This window comes from Equus przewalskii, chromosome 3 (assembly GCF_037783145.1).
Source record: "Equus przewalskii isolate Varuska chromosome 3, EquPr2, whole genome shotgun sequence".
Taxonomy (NCBI): Eukaryota; Metazoa; Chordata; class Mammalia; order Perissodactyla; family Equidae; genus Equus; species Equus przewalskii.
In genome coordinates this window covers 41250971-41268624 of record NC_091833.1, presented here as the reverse complement: position 1 = coordinate 41268624, position 17654 = coordinate 41250971, and the positions used below count along the sequence as shown (strand labels likewise).

Sequence of the window (17654 nt, the reverse complement as noted above, 5' to 3'; positions counted from 1 at the left end):
TTGTTTTCAATATATGTCACTAATAACTTTACAACACTAGCTCCAAATACATTAAGTTGAATTGAAAACAACTGAGAGAAGCAAGAGAGAGCAGAATCATCCATGCTTGTGCCAATACCCAGAAAATACTGTCACATGCTAGTAAAGAAACAGTACAGCCTGGTAAACCACAGGGGAATGGGGCATAGGTGAGAGGACAAGTCCTCGAAATAGACCCCTGAGCCACCTTTCATGGCGGGGGAAGTTGTAGAATTACTTTACCAGCTGTTTTACCAAAAGAAAGTCTAGTCTTTTCATAGAGTTTGGACTAGAAAAGAGTATCTCAGCAGTAGTTGTACTTCCTGGGCAAGGAGAGACGTGCCAACAGAGACCGGGTACCAGGCTTGACTAAGAGAATATCGACATTAATGGGACACTCTGCACTTCAAGGAGCACTTGACCAGTAGACTGTGCAGAGAATTGCTTCTTCTAAGAAATTAACTTTTCTTTAAAAGATCACTAGACAAGATATTATTCCATATAGAAATATATGTATGGAAATATATACCAATTTAAATTTTAAATTAGCAGAGACTATTGTAGCCAAAGGGAGTACTAAGGAAATCTACACAAACATCCACAAGTAAATGCCTACGCTGCAGGAATAGCATTTTAAGACCATAAACCCTGGAGTTGTCTGTCCCCGTTACCCCTGCTGCCCTGTGCATCCTCCCTACTCACCTGACGAGGCATTCACAGCGCCTTAGGGGAGGAACAACCCAGCAGAAATACAATGAATTAATAAATATTGAAAGAAATTATCTGTTTTAACTTCTGCAATAAATACTGATAGACATAACTCACATAAAGCAAAGCTCTTTGATGTCCTCAATAGCTGTTAAGACTGTAAAGTGGTTCTGTGACCAAAATGTTTGAGAATTACAGCTAGGAACCAAGTTGGTTCCACATCTCTGCTGAGGGGAACCGAAGAGGGCTGTTAGAGAACTTCCTTCACGGGGGCCCCATGGCCGAGTGGTTAGGTTCATGTATTCCACTGCAGTGGCCCAGGGTTTCGCCGGTTCTGATCCTGGGCGCGGACATGGCACTGCTCATCAGGCCATGTTGAGGTGGCATCCCACATGCCACAACTAGAGGGACCCACAACTAAAGTCTATTTAACTATGCACTTTGGGGGTTTGGGGAGAAAAAGCAAAAAAAAAAAAAAAAGAAGATTGGCAACAGTATGTTAGCTCAAGTGCCAGTCTTTAAAAAGAAAAAAAATTTAAAAATTCAGATTCATTAATCATTTATATATTTACAACATACAACAAGTACCTTCAGTATACGTGTGCCGTTGTAATTGTTATTCAGTTTGTATTGCACATACGCAGTTGTTCGTAACTACTGCAAACCATTTAGACAGAATCTCAGCTTAATCCAAGGGTCTTACTACTTCCTTTACAAAAGTAGACTAGCTGCCTACAGAACTGGGGAGGCATCTGCTGCATAAAAAGACACGGAGCTGTCTCGTGTAGGATGACTCTCACACGGCAGTTAGCTCTAACACACTCTCGGGCTTTACGTCAGCTCATGAAGCTCGCTGGAAAGCTTGGGAATGAATGACCTTTTTATTTTTGAAGTAGCTATTCCAGATAAAGCTTTATCTGCACAATAAGGAGAGGAAAAGAAAAGTGCTTTGGCCTACCACATATACCTTACAGGTTTTAATGCCTATTCAGTGATAATTATATCACTAAATGACTATTTTTGGCTTCTGAACAGTTTACCTAGAGTGCTGGACGTGACTCCCTTTTGGTTACATAATAAATAGTAAGTAGGGGAAAAAATGTTGCCAAAGCCTAGCTGACCTAGTGCACACACATTTACAAGAATTGGAAAAGTACGTATAGCACAGTACTGCATGTTCTGTTAAATTGAGACAGAACACATCTATCATATCCCAACAACAATTCATCATAAAATGGTTCCTTTTGGCCTTTGACCAGTAATTTGGACTTGATCCTCCTAAGGGAGTGGAGCATTTGTAGATAAGGCTCCATATTATATTGATGGATCTATTAAATTAGGTTTTGCCTTGTAAGCTATCGAGCAATTGAGCTGCTGAGATTCCAGCCCCCTTGGCAAGAGCTTCTGTGTACTTCATCACACACAACTACCAGAACTAGAACACTGCAGCGGTCCTATCGAATTAAACAGGAATGTGATGCACGGTATTATGGCCTTCTTGAACTCTTCCCAGCACGGCTGAAAAAGGGTGTCCTTTATTCATACTTATTTCATGAAATACATCTACTGAATAACTGCAACATTCCCAGATCTGGGGATATTACTATACCTGTTCAATCCGCAGACAGGGCAAGTAAGATCTAGTTAAAAGATTTATTGAGCACTTAATGTGGGTCAGGCATAGTGCCAAGTGTTTTACATGAATTTTCTCACCTGATCCCAAGAAAAACATTGGTAAGGGGGTTAGTATCGTCATCCCTGTTTTAGAGATGAGGAAATGGAGATTCAAAAAGATTAAATGAATTGCTTTAAACCACATAGTTAGTAAATGGAAGAGGCTAGGTTGTTATTTTTTTCAATTACAGTTATTTCGTAGATTAACCAATGTACAAATTAATTCATTAGTCACATCCTGACTAGGGGGACTCATTTGGCTTAGAGGTTCTCATTGCTGGTAAGAACCCTGAAGCACACTTGGCCAAGCTACTGAAAATAAAAACACACACTTTTGGATGGAAAGATTATTCTCTGAAACATATTCAAAATGACTTAAACACCAATCTATAGTTAAAATGATGAAAGAAATCCTCGATGAAATCTACTTTTAGCTAGCACAAATACAGCAGTGACTCCGTGGTTAATATGGATTCATTCTTGACAGCTTAGAGAACAATTCATAATAATAGAGAGAGTTTAGTGTAGCGAAAGCAAAACAAAACAAATACAAACACAGGCTTCAGACTAGATACACCTGGCTTTGCTGCTTATGAGCTGTGTAAATCTGAGCAAGTTACTTAACCTCTCAGTTTCCTCATCAATAAAATGAGGATCCCAGTACCCGAATGTCATGGATGTTGTTAGGATTAGTGTTGTGTACTACGGGGATTGTGACATGAATCTTCACAATCCATTCCCATCATATTCTCTCATGTGAATTATATCAAAATAAGGCATTTTGCTGTCTGGGGCTGAGAATTTGTATGTAAAGAAAAGAAAAAGCCAGAATTTCAATAAAGTTGGGAATACTGAATTAGAAGACGCAGGGTACCTGTTATCAAATGTTCTTTAAAATGGACATGAAAGGGGTGAAGCCTAAATTCTCTGTACTTCTTACAATCTTAATACCTAAAACAGGAACGCTATCCACAACGTGTACTTTTAGTGAAAAGCTATATTAATGTTGGGGAAAAAAATATCCAACATGAATAAGAAAGGAAAAAAACAAACTTCTCAATACTAGGTTTGTGCCCAGACTTTACTTTTCCTAGTCTCTGCCACTTTTCCTAGGCCTGGTCTACCCGGAAAGGGTTTGGGAAGCAGTGGCCCGGAGTAGTGGACTAGAAACCCTGAATCCGGGGCTGCTGAGGAGATGCCAGTGCAGTGCAGCTCTGGGATCCTGGAGAGGTCAGCGGGGTCCAAGGTGGTTCTTCTGTGAAAGGAGAGCTTGGCCTATTTGCATTAATTCCGCAGTCTCTACCAGCTATGAAATCCAATAACTGTATACTTCTAATTTCAGTAACTGTCACCAAACAGGTTTCAGTTGGAGATAAGTGAAAAGTGGCTACGAAAGCATTTGAAGGGGATTCCAAAATATTCCCCACAAACAAGTACATTACTTGGCATATAAAAATCAAACCCACTTGTTCATAACAATTTTTAGGTATATTTTAAATAAAATATAATGAACTATACTAGGTGAAAATAAAATATAAGACAAAATTACATATTGTTAGAGTACCTATATAAGTGTAAGGTGTGATAAACCAATGAAATTGGAATTTTGATTTATATTATAGCTTGTGGAACTAGCTTCATCAGTTTATATTCATATGATTAATGTATTTTGGTATATGACAACTAGATTTCATCAGTTTATTTAGAAAATTCTGCAAATATTTGCTGAGTACCTAAATACACTGGGCACTATGCTAGCTACAAGAAAGGATCAGTGGTTAACTATTTCACATTTTAATGTGGATGGATATTAATAGCATGAACTAGCATAAGTTCTGCAAAGGAAAAGTTAAAGCTGAAATGTGAAAAATTAACATAGAGTCTGAGACAGATTGTGGATTTAGGAAGGCTTCTTTGAGGAAAGGACTTAATATATTTAAGTTGAGAATTGTGAATAAGAAGTTCCCAAAAGGGGGCCAGGCTGGCCCAGTGGCCAAGTGGTTAATTTCACATGCTCCACTTTGGCAGCCTGGGGTTCACCGGTTCAGATCCTGGGCATGGACCTAGCGCTGCTTATCATGCCATGCTGAGGTGGGGTCCCACATAGCACAACCAGAGGGACCTACAGCTAGAATATACAACTGTGTACTGGGGGATTTTGAGGAGAAGGAGAAAAAAAAGGCTGGCAACAGATGTTAGCTCAGGGCCAATCTTTAAAAATAAAAAATAAGTTGCCAAAAAAAAAGGAGAAGGAATCTGAAAAGGCTACATACTGTGTAATTCCAACTATGTGACATTCTGGGGAAAGCAAAATTCTGGAGACAATAAAAAGATGAGTGGCTGACAGGAGTTAGAAGGGAGGAGAGATGAAGGCAGAGCACCGAAGATGTTCAGGGCAGTGAAACTACTCTGTAGGATACTGTAATGGGGCCACATGTGGTTGTCTGAAAAAGGAAGGAAACAATTAGCCAAGAATAAAGAAACAGCTATCCCACATTCAAATTTCTAAATATAACTTGAGACAGCAATATATTAGAGGAGAAAGTAAATTAAATAGTGAAGAATAAAAGAAAAAAATAGACCTTAAATCGTCACAACATTAAAAGTGAACAAAAATTAATTTATAGGACAAGCAAGAAGAACAAACTGACAAAACAATAACATTGGCATAATGAATTTTCTTCATTTTCATTTTACAAAATATCTGCTCTGAGGAACATAATTTTACTGAGCTACTTTACTGGTATTTGACAATTTTGAGCTCACAGGTTTATTTGAGAGCCTGATAGAAGCTAAATACTAATTGAAATATGTAATATTTCACTTTTAATTTCATGGACTCCTAAAAATACACAGATCACTGACTAAGGATCACTCATGAAGTTACAAATAAAAATTTTCTTTTTATAAGTTCAAAAATGATTTAACTTTCAAATTTTGAATTGTCACTTTGTTTTCAGTGGAATGGTATTTAGGTTTTAAAATGCTAGAATAACTAGAGTGCAGATCTGCAGGAAGGTAAACCTACTATGGTTTACTAACTTTTCACGCGGTCATTTTTTAGAATGCATTCATACAAATGTTCTGTCGTTGTAAATCACACCAAACGGGATCATAAATGTGTCCATCTTGCAGCACTATTGGGAGTATAAACTGAGATAAGGTAGGAGAAGTCTTTAGAAATATAAACCCAGGCTTTAAAATCTGAGATAGTGTACCAGAGAAATAAAAAGAAAATTGACAAAAGTAAATAAATTTTTAACAAATAATTACAGATATCAGTGAACTAATTTAAAATAGTGTGGCTTAAATCATTAATTTAATCAACAAAAGTATCCTAAACTTTTTTATAAGAGGGAATAAAAACTATGGTGTCACAATTTTAAATACTGTGTTTTTACAAGAGAAAAAGTAAACTTTTCCTTTCATAAAAGGGCTTTCTTCTCCAACTGTTACAAGACAACCTCTTATAGCTACATTTAAAATTCCAGAAAAGAATATATACTGAAAAGCTTAAGATGTCTTTAACCCTAACGCTGAAAATAATCACCATTAAAAAAATTACAAATCTTTGTCAACGCCAAAAATAGCTCTGTATTATTGGCCCTTTTCTGGAAGCTATTCATTAAATCTGAGCGGTGGTCGTCTTCTTCCTCTGGACCTGCTGATTCCTGGAACATATCGTTTAATGCCATTCCAAACAGCAGCCAAAAGAGACAAAACTGAAACAGTAAGAAAACCCTTGAAATGTGGTGAATTTTTACTCTTAAAATTTGCCACTAATTCCATAGTTAATAATCAAAATCACCATGTTATTACTTAATTTAAATTACAGATGACATAATGCATCCTGGATGCTAAATTTCCTGATGCTGTTATTAAATAGTATACCATGAATTAAATTGTTATTTATATGTGTGAGTACATTTGATGCGACAGTAAGTAAATATACATAAGGCTTAGTATATTCAGATGAAACAATGGGAAGTAATAGTAATTTTTATTGTTATTTGACATATATATAATTTATTAAGAACCACTTTATAGCATTCATTTTTCCAACTTTTTCATACTTTATCTCACTATCTTCATAAAAACCCTAAATGCAGCTGTAATTATTATTCCCACTTCATAAATAATAAACCTGCACGGAGAAAGCTTAAGTATTGTCTAAAGTCACTCAGCTAAGCAGTGGAAGTACTAGGATTCAAGCTTAAAGTCTGTCTGATTCCAAAGCCCATGCTTTTAACCACTAAGCGCATTGCCTTCCACAAGGAGAATGAAATTAATGAGAATGTAATATGTGCCAGACACTTCATATTTTTTCTCAGTTTTAGAGATGAAGAAATTCACAGACGTTCAGTTACTTATAACCGTTAAAGTTCCAGAGTTCTTTCTCTACGTCCCAGTGTTTCTCAAAGTATGCTCTGTGGACTACCCATATCAAAGTCACGAGATGCTATTTTAAAAGTTAGATTCTTGAATTTTAGATCCAGAGACACAGATCTGATACATCTGGGGCAAGGCACTTTTAACAAGTTCCCCTGTGAGGTATTCCAGAGCTCTCAAGAGTGTGTGCATGTGTGTGTTTAAGTGTATCTTTCTGACGAGAAGCTTTCTAGTTTTTCATTTCAGTATCTCCTACGAGAGAATGAGATATTCATAGTCTGGCAAAAAAAAGGTGAAATGTACTCTCTAGAACATGCAATGTTAACATGAGACTCTCTCATTGATTCACATTCAGGACAAAGAATAGAGACTTAAATAATACTTCCTTTTAAGAAATGCCTTTTAAGTTTTTTGACGTTAAAGTATCACTAAGTAAGATTTACAGAAATGAGGATAATAGGACGCCCAAATATTCCTTACATTTGGTTTATGAAACTCAGAAATCTAGAGTTTTAGATGTATCTGTTCTTCCATAGAAAATCTACCCTCAAAAATGTTGTTTACAAAATCAGAAAAGAAACAAAGCCACTTTAGGAACATATAATATTTGGCATTTATTATGTACTTACTATAGGCCAGGCATTGTACTAAGCCTTGTGAATTAGGTAAATTATTATCTCTGTTTTATAGATGAGAAACCTGACATTTAGAATGGTTAACTAACCTGAGGAAGATGATAAAGATAGTAAGTATTAGAGTTGATACTGAAACTCAGACTATTTGATTCCAAAGGCCTGAATTATGCCAGCTCCATTCCATCACCACCACCTCCAACATCACCACCACCACCATCATCATCACCACCACCACCACTGTACTACCATCAACACCATCACTCCCACCATCACCATGACCACCACCACCTCATCTTTTGCCTCAACCTGTGTTTCTGAAGAAGCCAGTTTCCAGAGCCCAGCTGGAGTGGTGGGAGTTGTGGTGAGGATAGAGCGTTAACATTCAAAATATATACCCCAGAACTACTGAATCAGAATCGTCCATAATGGCAACCAAAATTATATACTTTAACACACTCCCCAGGCAATTCTTACACAAAGTAAAATGAAAGAACCACTATGATTTGCAATAGTGCTTCAACGTATATGGGAATATTTCAATTATTAAAATACTTCAACAAATATTTTAAGGCAACAAAAATATAAATAGAAGGGTAAATTGGATAATATTTTAAACATATATGCAGTTGCTTACCCTTTTATATTGTGTGGCATTTGAAACAGCACGATCTAGTGCAATTTTCAAGCAAGTGTATACTAAGACTTTAGTGTAAAAATCAATTAGGTTTATAAGGAATAAATGATTCCCAAAGTACTGATCTATTTCCATAATTTAGTACAAAAAAAGCGATGCAATATAGATTGACTTTCAAAATTTTGTATTTGCACTTGCTGTTAAGGCATGTTAATGAGAGAGCTTTATTAGGTAAAACAGTATCACACTTTGACATGGCACAGGAAAAACTTAGATTAATAGATTTTTTTCAAACTTCTATTCTTAACATTTATTTGCATCATATAACTACATGCCAAACCAAGCATAACATGGGAATTTTGACACTATCATACTTCATACAAGGACATTTCAAGTAAAGAAAACTTGGAAAATGATGGCTGATGTCTACATTTCACCATCCTCTCATTACTCTCCACGGTTCCCCAGATTAGCCATTTGAAACTAATTCATTAATTACTTAATAATTGTGCACATGTGCTCAAAGATATAATGGCAAGATTGTTCTCTATAACATTTTTTACGGAAAGGGGAAAAAAAGTAAAACCAACCTATTTGCCCCTCACTAAAAGAATAGAAAACAGTGGTTTATTCATACAACAGAATCAGCAATTAAAATTGATTTTGAAAATCTACATGTTTTTACATGGATACATCTCAAAAAATCTTGAGTCAAAAGAGCCAGATGCAAAAGTTTACACAGGGTATGAGTCAATTTGTGTAAAAAATCAAATATGTAAAAGGGTAACATATAATGGATATTTGGGGACTGATTTAAGAATAAGGAAGAGGGTATCAGGCGGAAAAAGTAGGCAAGGCATTCAAGGAAGTAGTCAAAACCTTAGTGAAGGAAGAGAGACACAGATATATACGTCATATAATAGGAATAGGCAGCAGTTCTCCATAAGAACTTTTCAGTAAATGAGACTGGAAAGACAGACAGTGGCCAGACTGTGAAACATCCTGATGGCTGCGCTAAGGAATTTGGACTTAGGTCAGAAATGGAGAGTCAGAAAAGCGATTTAATAGGAGGATGAAATGATCAGATCTATGCCTTGGGAAGATAACAGCGACCATCAGATGGAGAGGTTGGTAACATGATTAGGGGCCTGTTGGAATAATCCAGGTAAACGATAGTAAGTGACTCTCTCTGAGAATAGAAAGAATGGCATGAATTTAAGAGTAGTTGTGGACATCAAATTCACAGGTTTACAAATTCACAGAATTGAGGAATGAGAAGGGAAGAAAGAAGATGAAAGATGACATCAAGATTTCTACTTTGAAGTAAAGGGTGGGATTTAACAGGGCAAGCAGAATGCATTCCCAGCAAGTCTGCTAGGAGATCTTAGTAGAAGACTGGAAATATGTACCCAATTCTCATGAGAAAAGGGGAATTATAAAAATTACGTTAAGTTACATAAAACTGAGAATGAAATCAGGGTACCTGTGAAGAAAACAGGATAGGACATAACTCTGGCAAACATCTGTAGACAGACATTGAAGCAGCAGACAAAAAAGGAGGAGACGCAGACAGAAAGCATGATCAGAGAGGTGAAAGAAAACCAGGAGGAAGACTGGATTCAGAAACAAAGGGAAGAAAATGCGTATTTGGCAGATAAAAGAGACTAGCTAAACGTATTTTAAGGATCTTTCCAGACATTTTAAGGGCTATCTACGTGGAATTTCAGTTAAGAAAATATTTCACAAACTCTAACCTAACTAGTCAACAAAAAAATATACTCTCACGTATGTTGGTTCATGAACTCTTAAAGGTCACCAGGATGTCATAGGTTATGGTCTCATGAGCAGCATATTAAAGGTCTGAAGGAGGTAACGAATAATGCTTCTATTAAAGACATAATCTTGCAGAGTCAAACACGGAAGTAGAGTTTGGAGAATGATAAACAAACAGAAATATACTGATCAAACTTAGTTTTGACTTATATCATCACTGATGGTCTACTTAATTCTCATTGTAACTTTTCCTTTGGAAGCTTAAGTCATTATAATGCTAATGAGACTATACATATTAAAAGAGTTATAGTAAAGCAACTCTACACGTGCAGTAGTCAAATTTAATATACAAAAAATTGAATGTATTCTTAACACGTGGAAGGCTTCTCATTGTAGATAAGTGCTATGAAAAGTACATTTTTTATTATTTTCAAATCCTAAAAATGCAGAGGGAAAAGATATCCTCTATAACATTGAAAAACAAATCCTTTACAAGAAAAACAAACAATTGAATTGTTGGTAACATTTTCTGATGAATAATAATGTTCTAATCTTAGGGATTCATTTTAAAAAAATGTTTGACATATATTTATATTATGGTACATATGTGTCACCTCTATGGTTTCTTACAGTGATTTTCTCAATAAATTCCCAGATGGACAATATTGATTAATTGATACATAATTATAAAATAAGCCTAAATATATAATTAAAATCAAACATATTTCTAGCAGTTCCTGAAAGACTCAATTTTCAAACAGTTTTTAAAAAGGAATCCAAGTGGTTAGTCACGATTGGCACATTCATTTCTTTTGCTCAAGTATTTAAATAGTTCACTCAAATGATCTATATGATATAGTATCTCTTGAAACAGAACTTTGAAACTCTTTCTCAATCTAAACAGCGCAACTAGAGAAAGCAAGTAAGTAACACAACGAGCTTTAGACTACAAAGCACTCTTCCGCAGCAGATTGAGAGCTCACATTACACTATGTTCTCTTCCTCTCACAAATTTATTCTTGACCTTGCCTATTATTACATAAGAAACCACTGCTGAGAATTGCAGTTAACCCAGCTATGAAACTTTAATATCATCTTCCCTTGTTACAAGTGGTGCGATTTTCTGTCATTACCAAGATAGCCTAGATTGAGATATGAAGGCAGATGCACTGACACATTAGATAACCACATCCTGTTGAAAGGACACAGGAGTAGTTTCAAAGGAGGGGAAAGAAGCTTCACAACAGGTCCCATGTCATGTCATCAATTATAGACCTGTCACACTAATGACTAAGGAAATGCAGGGAGCAGTGACAATGGGAACATTCATCTTGCTCCTCTCTGGGAAAGGTGCACCTGTATCCCAGCGCACTCTGTCTTCTGCTACCTCCCGCCTCCCTCACTTTTGTTCTCCATGACAGTGAATGTGATGGTAAGAACGTGGCCTATCTATCATCCTTTCTTCCTGAAAGGCACCTTGACTGTGGTTAATGTCTGTAATAAGACCAAACAATAGATACCATACCCCAAGCTCTGATATTCAGCTTCTCTGAAAATGGGCTCAAGTGAGGCAAAAAAGGATCGAAAGACTGCCCTGGAAAGGCAAGTATTTTTGTACCATCTCACTTAATTTACTCCTCTGGCTCATGTCATATTTATCTACCAATATTCAGGTAGAAAATGTGACTAGAAAGTAACTGAATTTCTTGTGTGGATTATACAAACAACAGTAGTATATGGTAAGTACACATTCTACATACTGGCAAACTTCGATAAGCAGGCCTTGTATTTATCAATAATATGTTTTATTTTGAACTGCATGTTGCCAGTGCTACACGACATTAAAGAAAGAATGTTTTTAAGCAAAAAAAAAAAAAAAATGAGAAAGGTATTCTTCATAATATTAAAAAAGAAAAACTTAGCCAGCAGCTATTGTTGCTGCTCGTACTACTATTACTACTGTTACTACTACTTACTACCGCCATTGCTACTCCTTCCATTGCTGCTGCTGCTGCTCCTATAGCTACATGCCAGGCTCTGTAAGGCACTTTCAATTATTTTAATTTCCACAGAAAACTTAAGCAGTAGCTTGTCATTACCTCCATTTTACAGAATAAGAAACTGAGTCTGAAAGAAGTTAAATTATTTGCACAACTAGTAACTCTAAAGTCTTCTCTTTTATCAGTATTAGGAATGTGAGGGAGTATAAAAATTAATGCAACCTGTTTCTAGCAAGTAAGAACCTTACAACACAGTAAATGGAGTAAGTGATATAAAATACATCTACAAATAGCCATGACATAGGATAATAATTTAATGAAAGTTTGAAGAAGAGTATAAAAATGTAGAGAGTCAAAGGAAAGGAATTTTAGGGGCGGATCTCAGGAGAACATAACTGAATTCATCTAAAGGAGGTCAGTAAGCATTTGAATTGCCTGGATAAAGAAGAGAGTTTTCTCTAGTCACAGGAAGTCAAGTAATAATGGTGTGTGTAAGACACTAAAAGACTTTCACATTAAAATCCATTGGTGGGGGTGGGGGAAGCAACATGTTACTGGGTTCTGTGTGCTAGTGTTTAAATCCAGGAAATCACTGCTTTTTCGAACCTCCCCAGTTACCTGTATATTTGCAGCAGCTTATGAACCTGAACCTGAGCAAAAACCTGCACTGTGTACAACACATCTTCACGTCTGAGAAAAACTCACTCTTGTGATGCTTTTCAAAAGTGAGTGGATTAGAGTCACTAGGTTTATTGCAGGTGAGCCTGTAGGGAAAAAACCCTGATGCATTCTATCTAGCAAGCAAACCCAAGCCACTTGTATAGGAAGATTGTAGGAAAAAATGCCAGTGATATCACTGACGCTACAAGTTGATACTACAAGTGTGGTAGGTAAAGTTAGCTTCCAGTGAACAACACAATCTACAATTTAAATCAGAAAGGCAGGTTTTGCACAACAAACATTTTAACATGCAATCTTCTATAATTAATATTTATAGTTTCACAGTCACAAGTCAACAGCCCTTGCGACTTCAAAAAATAAATGATTCAATATTACTGGACAGATCTTTGGCCTTCATAGCCAATAGATTTAAAGAAAAGTTCAAATTTATGATAACCAGATAAAAAATAAACATATTTAACTTAAATATTTTGGTAACTGCTATATAAATATTTGTAATCTTTTCTTTGTCAAAACAGATGTAATGACTTGCTCAGGGCTTCTCTTAAAGTGCCCCTGAGTCCCCATTCTTTCAAGAGTGTTCATTAAACTGTCAACTGAGGCTTGCAGCCTCTGGCTTCAGTTATATTTTCTACCAGGATTAAATTAAAGAATATGAGGCTTTATATTGTTTTTCTTTCCATATTGGCAGGGTCCCATAACTAAGTATCAAAAGAATTAAAGTGCAGAAACATATAAGATTTCTTCTATCACATTCTATCTCTTTACTGTAGTATATAAAACATTTCTGGCATTTTGTAATACATACACACACATTTTAAGTGTATTTTTCTGTGATTGGTTTATAGCATCTGAATGAAATCTCTCATTTTGTGTTTTAAATTTAAATTTGCTGAAAAGATGATTTAGTTCATCATAAATTAAAAATGTCAAGTAGTTTATCACAAAATTACTCAAAACCACCAGGATCTAACGTTGGCCCAAAGGGTTAGCACAATTTATGCGTAATGTAATGTATCTTGATTAAATCATTCAAGGCTGGGCTAAAATAGATATTCATCTCAAAACTTTCTGTTGACAGACTTAGCCACTCACTAGTGATCTCTGAACTTCTCCCTTCTCTGAACTTCTCTGATGCTTATCATTCATACCATTCTTTTTTTTTTTTAATGTTATGCTAATGTCTTTGCTAGGATAGGTCCTGTCTCTCTAACCAGACCGCAAGTCTCTTTGAGAACAAGAGTGCCTTATTTTTCATAACCCCAGTTGTAGATAGTAACAGGTCATTCACATAACAGAGGTTTAGGAAATGTTTTCTTGAGAATTAATGATTATAAAAAAAGAGAAGAAAGAGGAGGAGGAGAAGGGAAGGGGCAGAAGCAGACATTTAGGAAATGTTTTATTATAGGGATATTGAAAATTCAAAAGGTGATTCCTAATACTCAGAACATGGGAAAGTAGGACTCGCATTGGTTATTTCTGAAAGCTGATATAATACAGAAGCAAATTGGCCAAAATAGCCCAAACTGCTAAAGCGATAGTCATATGTTGCTTGGGTATGTTTATTCCACATATAATTTTCTGGAGCCCAAATGGAGTTATTCCCCCTGTAAACAGAGTAGCATAATGAGAAAGACGATGCCACATCCTCTGCAGTCAACTCCTTCAACATGTCTCGAGTTCTAGAGCGGGTGAGCACTCCATTTTCCCTGACTTCAGATGACCAATTCCGTCCTGTAACACAGTCTGCCTTAAACTGCAAAGCACTGCATTGCTGCTGATGGCATTCAAGAGATTACCCAAAGCAGGTATTCATTCATTCCCATATTTGAAACATTTATTTTTCCAATAGTTTTTATCTAAATCCTGAATTTAAAATAGTGTATGAAACAAAGTTCTCAACTTATTAATGATAATACATTTAGGGGGAATAGGGGGGTGCAAGAGAAAGCATTAGATTCAAGTAAATAAATCTAGTTTTACCCTCGGCACTGCCACTAACCAACCATTATGACCTAAAGTCAAGTCACTCAACCTCCTCGACTGCCCCAACTACAAACTGACAGCATTGAAGTGTACATTCTCCAATGTTTCTATGAATCTGAGTTTCTATGATTTTATGAACTAATTATATTTTCAAGCCTAGGAGCAACTTGGTGAAAATTCAAGGCCTGCCACCTTTATGAAAGTTCTGGGGATCCACTAAGCTGGTGCAAAGAAAAGTAAAAAACAGCCCCATAGGCCCTATCATTAAGAAAGAGACGCCCATCTTGGCCGGCCTCTTTGGAGTTCGGGGCAACATAGTCTACATTTGGATGTGCCACCCTGCACGACTTGTGAAGTCGCATCTCCTTGAGAGTGTCAAGAATAAGAAAAGGCTTTCTAGCTGAAGCCACAGTATTTCTTCTTCATTCTATTATGTTTGTCTCTCTGTGTAGGTGTGTTTGTTTGTGTTTGTGTATGTTGCATAAATTAAACCAGTTTCCTTCTAAGCATCACTTCTGGGTACCTTCTTGGCACTATGGAGGCTACAAACTTAAAGAGAACATTTATCAGACTTCTTTACAGCTGGAGTTCTGGATATAAATTGGGTCCCAACAATTAAATGCACACAGGAGGGATGGTAGGAATATTGAAGTAGAGGCCGTTACTTTTCGCTTAGCTCTTAGGGCAGACATAGTTGATATATGGAGTTTTCTGATGCCGTAACCCAACGTCCAGTCAGTAGCTCTATGTCTGTCAAATGGCAGTTACAGATTTAGTGTAGCTACCTATCAGTATTCCAGACAACAGTCACTAGTTCCATGGATGTGGAGAGAAATGTGTGGCAGCAGCCTCAGCTCCCCTGCTGGACGGTACCAGCTGTTCTGCAAGTGATTTCTGGAAGCCCAGCTCAGAGTTCCCTTCACCAACTTTTCCAACAATGTCATAAGCACCTTATTCCCTGCATTGCTATTTTTTGCCAAAACAAATGGATTTCCTTTTCTACATCTAACCTGGTATGACACACAAACATTTTAATGCCAATACTAATAAACCGTAGGAAGCCGAGGAAGGAAGGAGGCAAGGAAGGAAAGAAAGAAGGAAGGAAAGGAGATAGGGAGGGAGGGAGGGAAGGGAATGGGAGATAGAATGCACTAGATTAAAAGGCAGTAAACCTCAATCCTTGTTTCAGCACTGCTACTAATTTATTAATGTGACTTTGCCAGGTCATTTAAACTTTCCAGACCTCAGTGTCTCAACATAAAATGACAGCATTGGAGGATGTAGTCTCAAAGCTTTCCACAAATTCTAAAATTCTATGTATTGATAAATTAAAGTTAAATCATTAACTGTGCTGCCACAAAGTTCTTAAATCCTAAGGCAAATGACTTGTTTCCCTTATAACGAGAACAAAAGAAAATCTGCTTTTGTAAACTCTCTGATAGTTTCTCTCATATCTTAGTAGTTTCACCAGAAAGCAAGAACAGGCAGTGCTGCTTTGAATAAAGAGAGAGTTCCTCATATAAACAACTTTCTGAATTAGATAGCTATTTCAATTCAAATCCTTAATAAATTTAGATTACTAGATTTCCATGGTTTTTTTCTCAAAATTAAAAGTATGAGGTAAAAAAAATTTGTTCTTGAAAGTCAATTACTGAAGCATTTTAGTCAACATGAATGCAGTTGTAAAGCACTGCCCCTTACAGACAGTCGGGCACGATCTGCTCATAAGCCATAAAATGCTCTTTGCAACTGAAGACTGTTACCTACTTAGTAAATATGCTTTACAGGAGCTAAAATAGTTTGATGTATTGAACAGTTGAGTAGTATGACATGGCATTTACTGTTTTTTAATAACTCTACCATTTTCTTAGCAGATGATGCAGAACCAATTATAGCTATTATAACAATTTAATCATGAAAAACAAAGATGACTAGGTTGCAATAGCCTAATTTCCAATAGTTTACTAGGCCAGATTTAATAGTTGCCTTCAACACTTGTGAGCATGCCCCTGTATTCTTCAAAAGATAGTATGGCAGAGACTGCTAATTGGTTTTACTATCGCAATTTTTATCTGGGCCCCTTACAGCTGGCAGTGGCCATGTATCTATAAGCCCTGGTTATTAAAAAGTAAAGAAAACTGTTATCCAATTACAAAAGTAACTTTTTGTGGCAAATTTGGGGGGTATTTCCTTCAGAAGGAGAGAGGATACCCTTGTTCCTGGTGACTTCATGGAGCCTCTATATGAGCCCTAGACTGCCTACCTCTTTTACATGAAAGAGAAAGAAATTTCTAGAGTTATTTTGGGTTTTCTTTTATATGTAGCTGAGTCTACTCTTAAGCAACACAGGCATTTTTAAGATTAGCAGATTGTTTTGGTTCTCATTAAAATTATATGGATAAAATTTCTTAAAGAATCATAAAAAATCAATATTTACACCATTAGATATTATATTTCGGAAAAAAACATATAACTGCTCCTTTAAATTTTTTGTGGATGTTATGATTTATGTGTGAATTTACTAGGAGAAAAAAATAGTAATTGGAAATGCTAGATATTGCAGGAAGTATACACCTCAACAAAAATATCCAAAGTTCATTTTAATCATACATATTTAATGTATAACTTAGAATTCATAATTATAATGAATTACTTTTTTCCATTTTTTTAATTTGAACCACTAAGAAATAATGCCAGTAGTGAATATATACAGCTAATTAATAACTGTACACTAAATTAAAAATTTCTCTGCTAACATATAAACTAGAGAAAGATCCACTTAAGAGGAATAAAGTCAACACATAAACATTTTGAAATGATTTATATGCAAGTACAACAGAATTCAAATTGAATATTTCCCAGTAGATTAGGTTATACATACAAAAATGTCTTGGTTTTTAAAGCTAATGATTAAAACAAACCAAATACAAACAATGTAATCAACACTTCCCCTGTGCCAGGCAGCATAAACAATTTTTCAATAACCCTTAAAATATCCTACCAAATAGGTCCTAATATCAGCCCCATTTTAAAGATGAGGAACCTGGGGCTCAGTGCTCAAATTCTCTGGATATGAGTGAAGAGGGGAGCGGATGGAAGAGCCAGTGGAGTTCCTATGTCTGTCTTATCAAAAAGTTGAACTCCTAATGATTAGAC

General features: G+C 36.1%; 1 protein-coding gene across 2 annotated transcripts in view; it reads right to left on the bottom strand.

Moving 5' to 3' along the window:
• Nucleotides 1-17654, bottom strand: part of STPG2 (sperm tail PG-rich repeat containing 2) — a 519252-nt gene that overhangs the window by 181890 nt on the left and 319708 nt on the right. The window lies entirely within an intron of this gene.